General features: G+C 33.8%; 1 protein-coding gene across 15 annotated transcripts in view; it reads right to left on the bottom strand.

The window, feature by feature from the left end:
• Nucleotides 1-15,688, bottom strand: part of LOC138701344 (uncharacterized) — a 133,951-nt gene that overhangs the window by 92,203 nt on the left and 26,060 nt on the right. The window lies entirely within an intron of this gene.

Genomic DNA, 15,688 nt, shown 5'->3' with positions numbered 1-15,688 from the left:
ATGACATCAGAGATTGTCGGAATTTAACAGTATTGAAAAACAAATTTAGTAAGAATCTTCTTACTGAGAAGAGTGCAATGCAATAAACTAATATTTGAACATTATTGCAAATATTTCGAAATATTTACTGTTTTCTTTCTTTTGGACCACAGTGGACTTTATGTTGTCAGCATGCAGGTGGATACTTTAAGAAGACTGATTGATTTCTCTTGGAATCAATTACTTATTTTTAGATGTTTGATCATTTCCTTTAATCACTAAATATTTTAGGCAGTCAATACATTACTTTATTGTGCCTATTGTGATTTTTATCTTCGTATTTGTATTTTCTTTTCCCCCTCTTTTTCCATTTTTGTGTTTGTTTTTTTTTTTAATTTATAATTTTATTTCTTTTTTTTTTTTATTTACTTTTTTCTGCATTTGTTTTTGTATAGACCTACCTGTATTGTGTGGTAGAGAAGGCCTAATGGCCTTAACCTCCACCAGATTAAATAAATAATACCTTTTGGTTTCTCCATTCACCTCCCCTGCAAGGCTGTCTGATGGTTGTTATGTCATGGAAAGTGGAAATAAATATTACTTCTCATTCGTCTTTCCATTTCATTATTATTACATAGTCACACTCTGCAGTAACAATTCCTCCTTTAGTTTAATCATTTTGATAATGAGGGACACATTTTTTTTGTGGGGCTGCAATGTTCCATTAACATTCATGCCATTAGATTTCATCAAAGCAGCCAAATATGAAGATAAGAAAAAAACTGTCCACCCACAATGTGTGCCCTTTGTTGAGAAGATGTTCATGAGATTAACAACAATTTTTGTACTCATGAGATTGTCACTTAGATGTAGTTACATTGCTCTCTGTTCCTGTATATACAAGAAATTTTCAAAGATAGCTGGTTGATGACTCAGGGAGTTCCAATGTTTTTATACCTAATTTAGAGGCCTTCAGAGGAAGTATTGCTTGAAACTCAGTCGCCACTTACACAAGGAAAGTAATTCATAAATACTATTCTGTCTTCCTCCTTTAACTCGCCACTTTACTTCACCTCTTGTCTTGTCCTTCTTCTTGCTCTAAACCTGTTACTCTCATTTTAACCTCAACTTTGTGAAATTCTTCCTGTCTTTCTTCTGACATAAGTTGAAAATAGGCAGATTGAAAATGCTGATTCAAGAATTCGATGATAGTCATAATTTTGAAAAGTTCTGTTATCAGTGTATGAATTTTTTGTACTATCATCAACAAAACGAAGAAATTTCATAATTAGTCTGAAATGATCCTGGGGTCATTTTCTGACCACATACACGAGTCAATGAAAAAATCCTTAGTGAAGTAGCTCTTTAGAGTGGCTTCTTAAGAACCCTTGTAAGTATTAGAATCCTAGTTATGACCAGCTGCCACTGCCTTGGGTTCAAGGAGTGGATTTGTATATACACATCTGCATATCTGTTTGTTTCCCTCATAATTAGGTCAAGTTCTCGATCAAAAAATAAATAAAAACTGTCGAGAACACTATTAAAATTTTAGAAGACGACTAGAGTAGACGGCAATTTGGAAGGTGGTAGTCTGCTAGCGTTTCCATCGAGAGAGACATAGAGGGAGAGCAAGACAGCGTACAACATTGCCATATTGTACAGTACGATTATTTAGTCCTGACAGTCACCAGCAATCTGCGCCTGGGTTAGGTCAGTCCATTTAGTTACACCAAGGGATGTTTGAGTTATTCACTCACTTGCCTTAGGAGCGATTGGATGTCATGTGTGCAGTTAAAGCGGTATGTTTCCAGTACAAATAAGCTGTACTGCATTCCTTTACCGATCGCTTGCCCTTATCTCTACTCTGGAACTCTCCCCACTCCTCCTATTACTTCCCCTCTTTCGTGTCGCTGAGCTGTCAGGACTAAATAATCAGTCTGTACTTCACACGCACGTGCAATACAAATAGCACAGGATATAATTTAAATTATCAAAAGACAATAATGACCTTACCCATTGATTACTGTAAGCATGACACCAAATAAATCCTTTTTCCTTCACTAACAATATTCTTTGCACGGTTCTCAATCCCACAACACATGCTTCTGCAATCGTTTATTGCATGTTGGCAACGTTGCAGTCAGCATCAAGATGGCTGGCAGCATTCTGCTCGTCAACATTTTTAAAATAATTGTACACCTTAAACACTATTTTCCTCGCTTGCCTGTGCAATACTTGTCTTTTTACAATCTCTTCTTTCATTTATTTATCTTACATACACACACACACAGTAAATGTTAGTTTTACTTATTCATTGTATTGAAACACTCAACGTGAACAAACGAACTCGGGAAGTACTTGTTATAGACTGATTCCCACTGGTTCTACTGTACAATCTTGTGACATCACATACCAGAAATGCTACAGCGCATATAGTAGCTGACCGCCTTCCGAAATGCCATCTAGTCTATACCCCGTGAATAGAATTTTATTATTTCTAAAATTAGAATCTATTTTCTTCCATTTCCATGCAACATCACTGCCTGACGCAATGGGATCACTTTCACTATTATCTACAACATTTTCTTCATTTTTGCTATTTTCTTAAACATCACCTTCATCTTGAACATAATCAACATTACTAATACCATTCTCCAAATCACTATCTGTAGGTAATTCGTTCACAACAGTCAGAAAATCAGCATCCAGCCTATTCCCCTCATGAAGGACCAGCCATTTTTCCCATATCAGAAACTAAGTGAACCCCCAAGTTGGAATAAGATTTGAGAGGTTCTAAAAGAACTTATGCTTTACAACCATGGTAGTACAGACCAGGTTCTCTGCAATAAACTCGAAAAGACTGCATTAAAATATCGATGGCAAATAGTGGAAAGTTTTGTGCAATTGTGGATGATACTTACATGCATATCATCGGCTTAGTTCTAAAACCTCGTAAGTTCAATTTTTTCAACATTGAAATGTGTGTATATTTTCAAAGTGTATCTGCTGATAACACCTCGTAAGTCTACAAATGTTCTTATATTTTATAAATGACAAAAGCATAAAGTTGTTAGCTAGGATATAAAAAGAATAAGAAGTCACATGCTCTCCCGTACAATTTCATCAACTGCAGTTAAGAGGTTTTAGAAGTAAGTCATATCTGTGACGTAACAGCATGTCTGAACGTGAAACAAGCAGGCCCAGATTCAAATCCTAGTTGGGACAAGTTACCTGGTTGAGGATTTTTTCCGGGCTTTTCCTTCAACTCATTAAGAGCAAATGCTGAATAACTTTCGGCACTGGACCCTGGACTTATTTGCTGGCATTATCATCTTAATTTCACCCAGATGCTAGATAACCATTGTAGTTGATAAAGAGACATAAAAAAAAATTAAAAATAAAGTAAGCCAACGATATGCAAAGCCTTTACAGAACTATCCTAGAGAGTTGCGTACAGACATATGGCAAATCAGTCTATGAAGTTAATAAGAGTTTGAGTTTTGCAACTTCGTGTTTATATTTAATTTAATTTCTCTTAACATTTCAGAACTACATACAGATTACATTAAAAGGGTCCAATCACTGGAGATATCAAAGGATTGTTTACTCTGCTGACTCTGTTACAGAAGGTTACCAATTGTTTTGGAGTTACCAAGTAAATCATCATCATCATCATCATCATCATCCCTCCAAGTATTAGGCTGTGTGGCCCATTACAGTCTCAAAGAAGAATTGTCCCTCCCGCATTTCTTGGGCATCCCAGTGATCTCTTACCTTGAGGGAGATAATGAAGCCTCGGCTGAACCAAGGAAAGCAAAACCAAATATACAACCCATACCGATTTAACTCAGCAGTTTTAAGTCATATACATTTAAATCTTAACACAAAGTTGCAAAATTCAAATCTTCTTAATAACAATCACAGTGTGAAAGTTTGAAATCTCGTAACTTCCTAAGACCCACATTACTACAATGTTTTTCACATGACTTAGTTCATATGTCTCATCTTCAATTGACTGAACATATTTCTCAAAACACACTAAGAAATGTTTCATATAAAACAATTTTTATCTCCAAAAGGAAGCAAAACCGAGCAAAACTGTATTCAACTTTTTTGTTTGAAATATCTCAAAGAATAACCCCCTGAAATTAATTACATTATTTATGGTTGATCCTGTATATAAACAATTATAACTTGTAAACCATATCAAAAAGCATATTGTGATTTGAATTCTTCTAATACTTATACATTTACAAGAAAATAAGATATTCAGTTGCCTACTATAAAGCCATTTACTCCATTACTTTTTCAATGTTAAATTTGCTATAATTACACAATAAAATGTTCACAATAACAGGACTACATATACAGTGTAAATTGAAACTGAGTTAACAATGTCAGAAGCTCTTAAGTGTACAGACAAATGTAAATGAAACACTGTTAATAGTATGTGCCATTCTTCAACAAAATACAATTTAAACCTTAACCCATATTCTACATTGAGTATTGTTTGTCTGTAGGACATGAATAAAATACAAAACTATTTCAAAGCGCTTTTAATAACCTTCTTAAATTACAACTCTGAACATATGATATTAATACTATAAGCAAATCGACATAAATTTTAAAAAATATTTAAACATAATATTGAATTCTATAAATATGAAAAACGAAGTGGATACAAACACAATGAAATATGTAAACATCCAAATCACATTCTTAACTCTTTAAACATATGATACACAATTTTCTAGAAGAATCCAGACAAATGGGGCATCCTCATTTTATGCACTTGTATGCAGTATTCCTATTTCTTTGATAGGGGCACAGACTGCATTTTCTTTTTCGATCCAGTTTATCACTTTATAATATTGTTTTGGCCTTGATGGTATCATCTTCGGGTCCTTTCAAAATTTTATGAAACACCATTTTCAGGTCTCCCCGCAATTTCGGAATTTTGAGCCTGTTGTGCTGTTGAGGTGTCATCGACTTCTGCGCAAGATTTTCTGTAACACTGTACCAGGTGATACTGGGACTGCTTTTTGAAACAGAGATAAAGAATAAAACTGTCTTGAATTAACTAGTGCCTTACAAGAATCTGAGCTTCATTATCAGAATTACACACATTTGAAATTTTGATATTTTAAAAACTGAGCGATTAATTAATATCTGAAGAAGAAAAATAAATGAATCTGTCCTCCTAGAGCCTTCCTTTTTTATCTCCCTTCGTCCATATTTTTGACATTTCGATTTCAAAGTCAAGGTCACCTATTACAAGTTTATTTTCTCTCCACTTGATAAGACATTTCTGTCCCTTCTGCCAATTTGTTAACATGCAAAAATTCTGAGTAAAGATACAGATAGCTATATTTGTATTAAAGAAATAAACTCCATGGTATTACAGCCACAGGAGAAGCCAGGGCAGAGTTCAGCACCTGCTATCTAAAAGTCAACTGCATAACTATAAGAAAGGACAGGCTGCTGCATGGTCAGTTCTGTAAGTTCCCACAGATGTACTAAGTGGTTTTTCTTTAACTGTGGCTCACCAACTATCTTTGACTCTCCAATTTTTTCTGATCAAGAGGCTGGGTAGACTCCATTCCAGATCCTATACTATTGAAAAATATCTTGGGTATTGCCAGGAATCGAACCCGAGACCTTCTGCTTCATAATCAGGCAAGCTAATCATTACACCAAGGAGGCAGTCTATATTTATATTACCAAATCTTTAAATTATGTTCATCCTACTCTTCTCTAAAGAGATCAAATAACGGACTGATAGCAAAATAACTTCAATGAACAACATGTATCCAACAGACATGCAACACTTCAATGTTACGGGTTATATAAGCCTATGATATACTGAGAATTCTGAAGAAATTATTACCAAAATTCTAGTGAAGGCAATGCTAATAATGACTGCATGTATAAGACTGGGAATTAAATTTAACAAAACAAAATGAAAATGTGTGCTTGTCCAATGGATACATATTACTAGTTAAGGGTTAAACATAATAATTTATTCCATTCGTTTACACAATTATGTTACAGTAAGCTCAATGCACCAGAAAGATACAGAAAATACACATTTGTTCGAAACATATACACTGTATAATGTAAAAAATATTGTAAGGAATATAATTATGAGAAGCTTACAATGTTCTGTCTCAACTTACTTTCCATGTTATACTGTCCTACTATGGAATTGAAATGTATGTGGCATAGGAGTTTTAATGAATGGCTGTCCACTGCAGCAGTACAATCATGAAATCATATTGCAGTAAAAAATAAGTGTGATAATAAATTTCTTATGATTATTATTGTATTGTTATCAATGTATTTCAGCAAAATATTTTAAAAGATACAAAACCAAGTATTTAGACTTATCACTGAAAGAATCAAAACATCCCCAATAGATTCCATGAATTGTCTCACCAATATAATTGGTTATCAAAATGACAGTAGATTTAATAATACTGTTTTATTTAATGGCACTCGCAACTGCCGAGATTATATCAGCATCCCCGGTGTGCTGGAATTTTGTCCCACAGAAGTAATGCCAGTAAATCTACTGAAATGAGTTAAGCACACTTAAATGCCACTGGCTTGTGCTGGAATCGAACCCACAACCTCAGACACAGAAGGCCAGTGCTATACCAACTGCGCCACCCAGGCAGGACTTAACAATAGAAAAAAAAAACACTCATTCAATACGAAAAACTTACTCAATTACCACAAAATAACTGGCATTTATATCATTCATATACATCTTTGTGCAGACTTAAAAAAAAAAACATACTTCATTGGTTCAGAACATACAACAAAAAATTAACCTTCCACATTTTAAAAAAATTTACAAATAAAATCAAATTTCTTAACTCCATTAAACATACGGGGTGTCCCGTAAGTCTGGAAACATATGGAAAATATTATATTTTTGTCTTTTTTGTTGTAGGTTGACATTTAAATGATGGGTTTGAACAAAGAGGAATGTATCAAAGTCATTTTGCTGTATGGTGGAAGAAGTCTGACAAAAGTGGGTGATGAATTCAACAGACTGCATCCCGAACATGTATCCATTTCATTCTCATGTGTTTACAAATTGGTGAAGAAATTTAAGCAAACAGTTGAAGATAAGCTGCGTAGTGGTCCCCCACAGAGATCCACCGATGAAGAAACATCAATCGCTGTTCTTGGTCAGTTTGCAGTAAGTCCCAATAAATCTTTGAGGCGAATGTCCAGTGAAACGGATGTGTCCAAATGCAGCATCCAAAGGATTTTGAAGGCACAGAAATGGCACTTTTACAAACTCCAAATGCTGTAGAAGTTAAGTGAGGATAATCCAGATCGACAAATGCAATTTTATGAATGGGTCCTGTACAAATGTGATAAGGATCCTGTCTTTCCAAGCAGTATTCTGTTCAGTGATAAAGCCAACTTTTATGTCTGTGGTGAAGTTAATTGGCAAAAAATGCGTTACTCGTCAGACAGCAATCCTCTGCACAAATAATGTTTACGTAGATTCTTCGAGCAACAGTGCATATTACTGTACAGATTACTGTGCATATTACTGTGAAATCCCAGCCACCAAGTCACTCAACTGAGTGCGCTCCTTGTATAATGGCAGTTGATTTCATATAAAATATCAATATACATGCCCAACTTGGAGTCAGACCACAAAGAGAAAAATACTGGAGGAGAGGGGTTCGATCCGGTGCTGTGGATTGAACTTTGGCGTAGCTCAATGATGAGAGTGCTTGGTACGTACAACCAAGAACCCAGGTATGATCCCCGGCGCGAATTTTCCTCCTCTAATATTAATTAAATATTAACGCTGCACAAAGCCCAGACCTGAGACCTTTGGATTTTTATCTCTGGGGTCAATCCCGTGCTCATCTGCAGGCGTGCATCATTGAAGCATGTTCACAAATTACACCAGACATCATTCAACGTGTTCTCCAGGATTGGGTGACCCGGCTGCATAAATGCACATTGCAGAATGGGGAACATATTGAGAATATTCTGTAAAAGCTGATTTCCCTGTTTCTAGACTTAAATGGGACACCCTTTAGAATACAATTTAAACATTACAGAGGAAATATGTATAATAGAAACAAACCTCGAATTCTTGAATTAACACAGGATATCCTTTAAATGATGAACTCGATATATATATATATATATATATATATATAAACTCTATTAAACATAGAATACAATGTAAACTTTACAGAGGAAATATGTAAAATAGAAACAAACTTTGAATATCTTTTACACGATGGGCTCCATATATATCCTGCTCTATTTTTTTCACTTTATAGACCTTTGGGTTATGGTACAGTAAGTTTCGGTGGAGAAATTACAGCCATAAATGAAAGACTTAGAAATATTTTATATCATATCACCAAATTTCGAAATGCAGTCATAATGTCAGATTTTAAATCGGCTATTTTATCAATAGTCTCTAATTCCTAGAATAATTTTCCAATGGATTCCATCTCATTGTGGAATTCTTGGAAATGAAAATGCCGATGCTTTGGCTAAGAAGGGTAGTACAGCCATTTTACACACCTGTTGTTAAATCTACATTTCATTCTGTAAAGCGGCTCATTAAATTAATAAACAAAGATATTAATAATCACAATTTTATATCCAAATCACAAGAAAAGAAACGGAACATTTGCATCAAAATCCACATGTGATTCCTGATTTACCTACCACAGAACTCATCTGTAGCAGCGTTCAGACTGACTACAAGACATGATTGTCTGGCCAAGTATTTGCATAGATTTGGAATATATCAATCTCTAAATTGTCTGTTATGTGACTTACAAGAAGAAACAGATTTAGATCATATTAAAATCTGTACTTCAGTAGCTCATCTTGAAAATATTTATGAATAATATTGGAATGAGAGAGGACAAATGACTTTCCTTGCCAATCATCCAGAATTCGACAACACATTTCAGAAAGAAAGAAGAAACACTTTGTCACAGCAACACCAGATAAGACATTAGCCCATCTAAAGGAAGGTAACAAACTAAACATGATCTAAAGTGCAGAATGATACAAAAATCACTTTGTTATTGCGAGGTTTAATTTTAGTACTCAATGATTGTATAGACCTACAGTATACTAAATAAAGTTATATAAGTTAACAACACACAGTTAATAACAAAACGATCTTAGACTTAGAATTGCATACAAAAAATGATGAATGCTGAACAAATATACAGTCCACGGTTTTCATTCCAGAATATCAAAGAATTTTAAATATCACATGTCAAAAATATGTTTGTAAGACTTAAAAGAATAATTAAAAAATTCCTCAAAACTAAAAGCCTTCTCACATGTATATCTCAACACAGAAATTTAAAAAAATTATTATTTTAAGAAGGAAGTTACGCATATTACGTATGTATGTATGTAACTATACTTCAACTCGTAATACTAGAAGAACCAGAGAGGACTGTGGATGTGTTTGTTAAAACAGAATAATATGATAAAAAATGTACAGACTCTGGTTGTCCTTACACTGTTTTAAACTATTATCACTATCAATGACCTTAAAAAATATAATGCTATGTCTAATTAACATTACACAAGGCAAAAAAAAAGTTTAAGGCAAAAAAAGTTTAAGGAAGCTATGTTCTGAACGTTTTAATTTGCCATATAGGCCATAACTGTCTAACACTTTTTCTTTCTACAATCCCACATCCAGTGACAACATATATAAGCACGTCTAATAGTCAACCTTAAATAAACAGTAGAAAATGTGATTAATGCGACTGCAAGTAATAAACGCAAGTTCTATCACGTTTTCATACCATATATTATATAGGGTGATTCAAAACCGCTGTTACAAACAGATATGATTAGTTTTAGGTGCCAACAGAATAATTTTGACATGGGGAACTTTCTGCAGAAATTAACCGTAGAGAATGAAAAACTAAACTGAAATCTATGCCATTACAGCCTCACAGGGGGGTCAGGGCTGAGTTGAGCACTTGTTATCTATAAGCAACTGTGTACCTATCAGACGGGGATAGGGGTGCTTCATGATCATGATGTGAGTCCTCACAGGTGTTATGGATTTTCTTTAACTGGAGTTCGCCAATTTTTGCAATCACAAGACTAGGTAGACTATATATCAGCATCTATACACTTGAAAAATTTCTTAAGTATAGCCAGGAATCCAACCTGGGACTTCAAAGTACTATAGCTTGCAAAGGTACTATCACCTAAGACCATGGTGGCCAACCCTTGGCCCACAAGCCAAGCAATGGCACATCAAGACATTTTGATTGGCTCGCACATCACTCAAAATCAAATGCAAGCCTATTTATGATTACAAAGTATAGTAAGTAATGTGTCCAATTCATAGAAACTGGTTTTCAAGTAACTTACAGTTAATTTACTTCCACTGAAACAGATGGCACATTCAAGCCAATTTAGGTTCTAAGCAACTATCAATATATTTATGGTTAATTTTTATTTTTCTTCAAGAGATTGCTGCACTGTGTGTGTGCAGCTTGTGTTGCGTAGTGCTGGCAGTTTTTAACAATACAAGAGCATGTTAGGCCCTGAGGAGGCCTCTCAGGTTAAGCCTAATATTGTAGTTTTGTAATGTGAATTAATATGGCATGGTTCGTCAAAGAGAAAAATTGAAAGTGAAGTGGATGTCCGAGCATTCAATGAAGAACAGTTTCTCTTTATCATGGGAAATGCTTTGAAACCGATTTGTTTGATCTGTTCAACAGCAGTGCCTAAAAAGTACAACCTGAAAAGGCTTTTCAGACAAATACATGATGCATTCAACAAGTCATATCCTCCTAACTCTGTTTAAGAACTGACTATATCTCGAAGAAAAAGGACTTAAAATAAGAAAAACTTGCTTGTTAAAAATAGTGGAGAAATTAAAAACATGGTAAAAGCTTCTTACAAAATATCACTTTTTCTCACTAAGAAGAAAAGAATCGTTCTCAGACAGTAAGCTGATTAAAGAAGCATCTCCATCTTTGTAGAAAATGCTGGTGATACCAACATAAAATGAAAAGCAGAAAATATTTCCCTTCCACGAAATCAATTATGAGGTGCATTGAAGAAACGTTTTCAAATTTTTCTCAGATGAGAGTTGCGACATGACAAGATAATAATGGTCAGTTACATATTTTGTGAAGTGCATAAACGACAATTTTGATGTGTTTCAGGAACTTTTAAAACTCTGTGAATTATCAACCACAACAAATGGAAGAGATGTATTTGAAGCAATGATAAACTGTGTCGAAAATTGTGACACTGACAACGATAAACTTGAGAGCATTTGTACAGATGGTGCCCCAACAATATTAGAGAAGAGGAATGGCTATGTTTCTTTGCTTGAGCAGTTTTCAGATTGGAAGTTATTTTCATATCACTGTATTATTCACCAAGAGGCTTTTTGTGCTGAAGGCATGGACTTTCAATACATCATTACTTCTGTTGTGCATTGCATTAACATGATTTGATCACGTGCTCTCAATCTAAGAGAGTTTAGAGAACTTTTTGTACAAGAAATAAATGAATATGAAATTTTACTTCACAACTCTGTGAGGTGGCTTTCTAGAGGAGAAATGCTGTCGCATTTTTCAAATTGAAAGAATAAGTTCTTTGAAAGATTTTGCCTTTGGAGTGTGATTTACTTAAAAATTAGAGCAGCTTTATGATTTGGCATCTTTAGTGGATATGTCACATCATTGGAATATTCTTAAACGTTTACAAGGAAAAGACTTTGCTTCCATTTATGGTCAATTAAGTCAACACTTTTAAAATAAAACCTAAATTATTTTGCAACAGCTTAGAGCAGTGCACGCTTATCATTTTCCAAACATTCAACATATGTTAAGTAAACACAGTGACTTTATCCTGGATCATTTAAAATACAAGGGGCTATTACATCTTTGTGCAAGGCATTCTCAACTCGATTTTCTTATTTCGAAAGAGTAACCTAGATTTATTCATAAATACATTTTGTATATCAGACTCTGAGGTTCATAAATACTCCCCATCCTTGCAAATTGAAATTACACAAATCCAAAATAACTCAGGATTCTGTGCTAAATTTAAAGAGCATTGTGGATCACCCACTGCTTCTAACTTGATGGATTTCTGGAAACATGTTCCTATTAGATCGGTTTCCTGAACTTCATGATCTTGCTCTAAGGCTCATGTGCAGATTTGGTTCCACATATATTTGTCAGAAAATTTTTGCTGTCATGAATGTTACGAAAAAATTACGCTCAACTATTACAGATTCACATCTTGATAATATGCTTGTTCTGTACACATTAAAAATTGCTCCTAATATTAAATAACATATTAAATGTAAATTAAGTTCAAAAATCACATTAACATTGCAGGTCTTCAAAATTAATTTTAATGTTCTTATTAAATACTGCAAGAAGCACTGCTACAACTAGAGCCTGGATGTTTAGGCATTTATTTTGGTTAAAATAGGCAGATATATAGGCACTAAAAGTAGTAAAAATAGGCATTTATTATTCATGGAAACAGACAAAAATAGACAAATACTTAATAAACTATCCCATACGGTACTCGCTTTCCTTGATTACATGTCACAACAAGATACCTTTTTAAGTTGTCAACTGTCATAGTGAGCCGCCTGTCAGAGAGAACGTTTTTCATGGTGGAAAAAGATCTTTCTACTTCTATTGAACTGTTTGGAGCAAACTTAAAACAACTTATTTCAGGACTGTCTCTACTTTCTTTCAGAGATCGGGAAAAACCAATTGTGTATTGTATCAAAAAGAGGGGTGTGAGAAGGGATTAGAGACTTCAAAGTACGCGTGACTTGTGATTGCAAGCAACAACAGCAACGGGACCTGGAGACTTGCTTTTAATAACATCCTCTTTCTTTCGCTGGTAAACCCCGAAGTGACCTGAGCACTGACGGTTATTCTGTTCAAATGTTTTTGTTAAGTGACATAAAAGATGGAATCAGTAGGGGAGAAAAGTTTACGACTTCTCGGAAACATATGTATTGCTGGAGAAAGATTCTCAGAAAATATCTGTGTGAGGTGAATGTAGGCTATATTTTTAATTTGTACAACTGTTCTTTTTTTTTTTTTTTGTTTTAATATAATTTATGTGCAGTTTATTTTAAATGCATTAAAATATAGAAAATGTACAATAACGACATAAAAAGGCTAAAAAAAAAAAAAGACATTTAACCTTAAAATAGGCAACAGGAGTTAAAAGAGGCAAAAAACAAAATAAAAATTGGGCCTATCATCCCCAAATGTATGGAAATGTGTTTACCTCTAATAGATCTTTAATATAAACATTCAATTTAAAAAAGGCATTGTGCCTAACATCCGGGCTCTAGTTATAACAATTCAGTGCACTTCCTTTCAAGATAATTAAAAAAAAGTGTACAATTATATGATGATCTTTCAAAATAAAAAAGTGAATAATGATAATTATATGATTTTAAAAACTGACTTTTTAAATATACACTTATCTGAATATTCTACTTATGGATTACCTCAGATTATATCAAAAATGGTTGTTAATATAAATTAAACTAGGTGGCCTTTCAAATACTTTGTACAATTTACTAGCCCAAGCTCAAAATAGGTTGGCCACACCTGACCTACGAATTGGTCACTATGACTAAGAGGCAGATTCCTCCTGCTTCATGCTGGATATAGAAATATATTATCGTTCTTTTTCATCTCAGGCACTTTTGTTTTTGTACAGTTTACTTTCAGCATAATCTTGAGAATGTATGTTGACAATTCTATTAACATCTGTTGTGCTGTGAAATCCACATCATTCACTGCTGTGTTCCAAAGGAAGTGCACACAACAATATACTCCACAATAAAAATGTAAGAAAGGATGCATGCATGGCTGCAGGCGCAACTTGCAATTTTATTAATAACACTCCATTGATGTTATCCTACCAAAAATTCCTATCATTATCCTTCGTTCCACACAAACCACCACCTAAATTAATCTGACAATTGATTTGAATCGTCCTGTATATAGATTCACAAAGTTACACCAATACTACCAGTGTTTATTACTCAGTCATTTTGATTAAAGAAACCTTCTAAATAATTACGACTCCAAAACAAATTGAACCTTTAGAAAAAAACCTACTCAAAGAGTTAAATACGTAAAAAGAAAATCAAAATACTAAAACGCTTACTATTTCTTAAATCACAAATATGTTTTTAGAGAATGTTGAAAGCCTTTTTTTTTTTTTTACTTAGTCTGAGAAAAGGATGTCAGCATTTTATTTCACAGGGCATAAAATAACTACCATAAATTTATTATAAGAGCAGATGGTGTGTTTGAATGTAGCAATTTATTTTACTTCATCGTCGTGTGTGTGTATGTGTGTGTGTGTGTGTGTATGATCTTCAAAGATATGGTCACCAATCAACTGATCACACAGCACATCTAGTCTGATTTTGATACATAAGCACAACCAAGCTATAGTCTAATTCATAGTGATGTACTTTTTAAATACGGAAATTTCACAACTACAGTAAAACTTTATTTATAAGCTTTTATTGGGGGCTGAAGAAAGACATTCATAAGTGAAAAAAAATATATAACTGAAATGACATTTAATAACATTTGAAATAGCATTTTAATATTATGTGATTGTTAAAAAAAAAGCAGCTACAGTATAATTCCTCTTAACAGGCAGCAAAGGAACCAGGCTAGTTCTGGATACAAGATTTTGCCGGATAACTGAATAAATACCGGTATACAAAAAAAGTTTGTATTTCATGGTGCCAAATGTTGAAACTGCAGCCATATGAAGCTTATTTCTCTATCACTTGCTCATAACTGAATAAACATAAAGCTATGTGGATTTTCCTTATTAAAACACATCACACAACACAAATAATACACTAATTCTAGGTTCGAATATTCACTGAAAATGAAAGTTCGTGTGAACTTTCTAATGTGGCAACACTGATGGCTTGAACATAACTAAATAAACACAAAAACTGTGTGAATTTTCTTCATTAAAACACATCACACAACACAAATAATACACAAATTTTAGGTTTGAATATTCACTGAAAATGAAAGTTCGTGCGAACTTCCTAATGTGACAAAACTGATGGCCCAGACTGTGGCAATCTGGCAGATTAAAATTTTTTTTTAGCCCACCAAAAGCGCCATTGTTTTGGTATTTCCGGTTATTTGGGTGCCAGTTACGAGGGATTTTACTGTATTTTGAACTGCTTGTTCCTAAAAAATAAATCATGCCCTGAAATTAGTTCAGTTACATTATGATGTATTACGAAGTATTTCACTCTTTCTAAAGTAGTAACATCATTGAATGACACAAGACTATTGGACACAAGCATGGGGAGCTTTTAATTTTCACAAATTTCAAAGTGGACCGCACCTTAACTATGGACACATACTGTATTTTCGCAATCTTATATTTTTACAGCAAACCTAATTTCGAGGAAAATTTATTTAGAAATGGTGTTTTGTATCTATTGGGGTTTAAAATACGACTATATAAGTGTAAAAACTTATGAACGAAAAACATATATTTGAAATAAATTAACATGAAAGTATAGGAATTTTGCCAAGACCTCTGAAAAAACCAATAAGACAAAAAACGCATAATTGCTAAATGCATAAAAGAAGTTTTACTGTATTTGTAATCTCTATGG

Source organism: Periplaneta americana, chromosome 1 (assembly GCF_040183065.1).
Source record: "Periplaneta americana isolate PAMFEO1 chromosome 1, P.americana_PAMFEO1_priV1, whole genome shotgun sequence".
Lineage (NCBI taxonomy): Eukaryota > Metazoa > Arthropoda > Insecta > Blattodea > Blattidae > Periplaneta > Periplaneta americana.
Note: the sequence above shows the minus strand (reverse complement) of the source record. Positions and strands in the feature narration are given on the sequence as shown.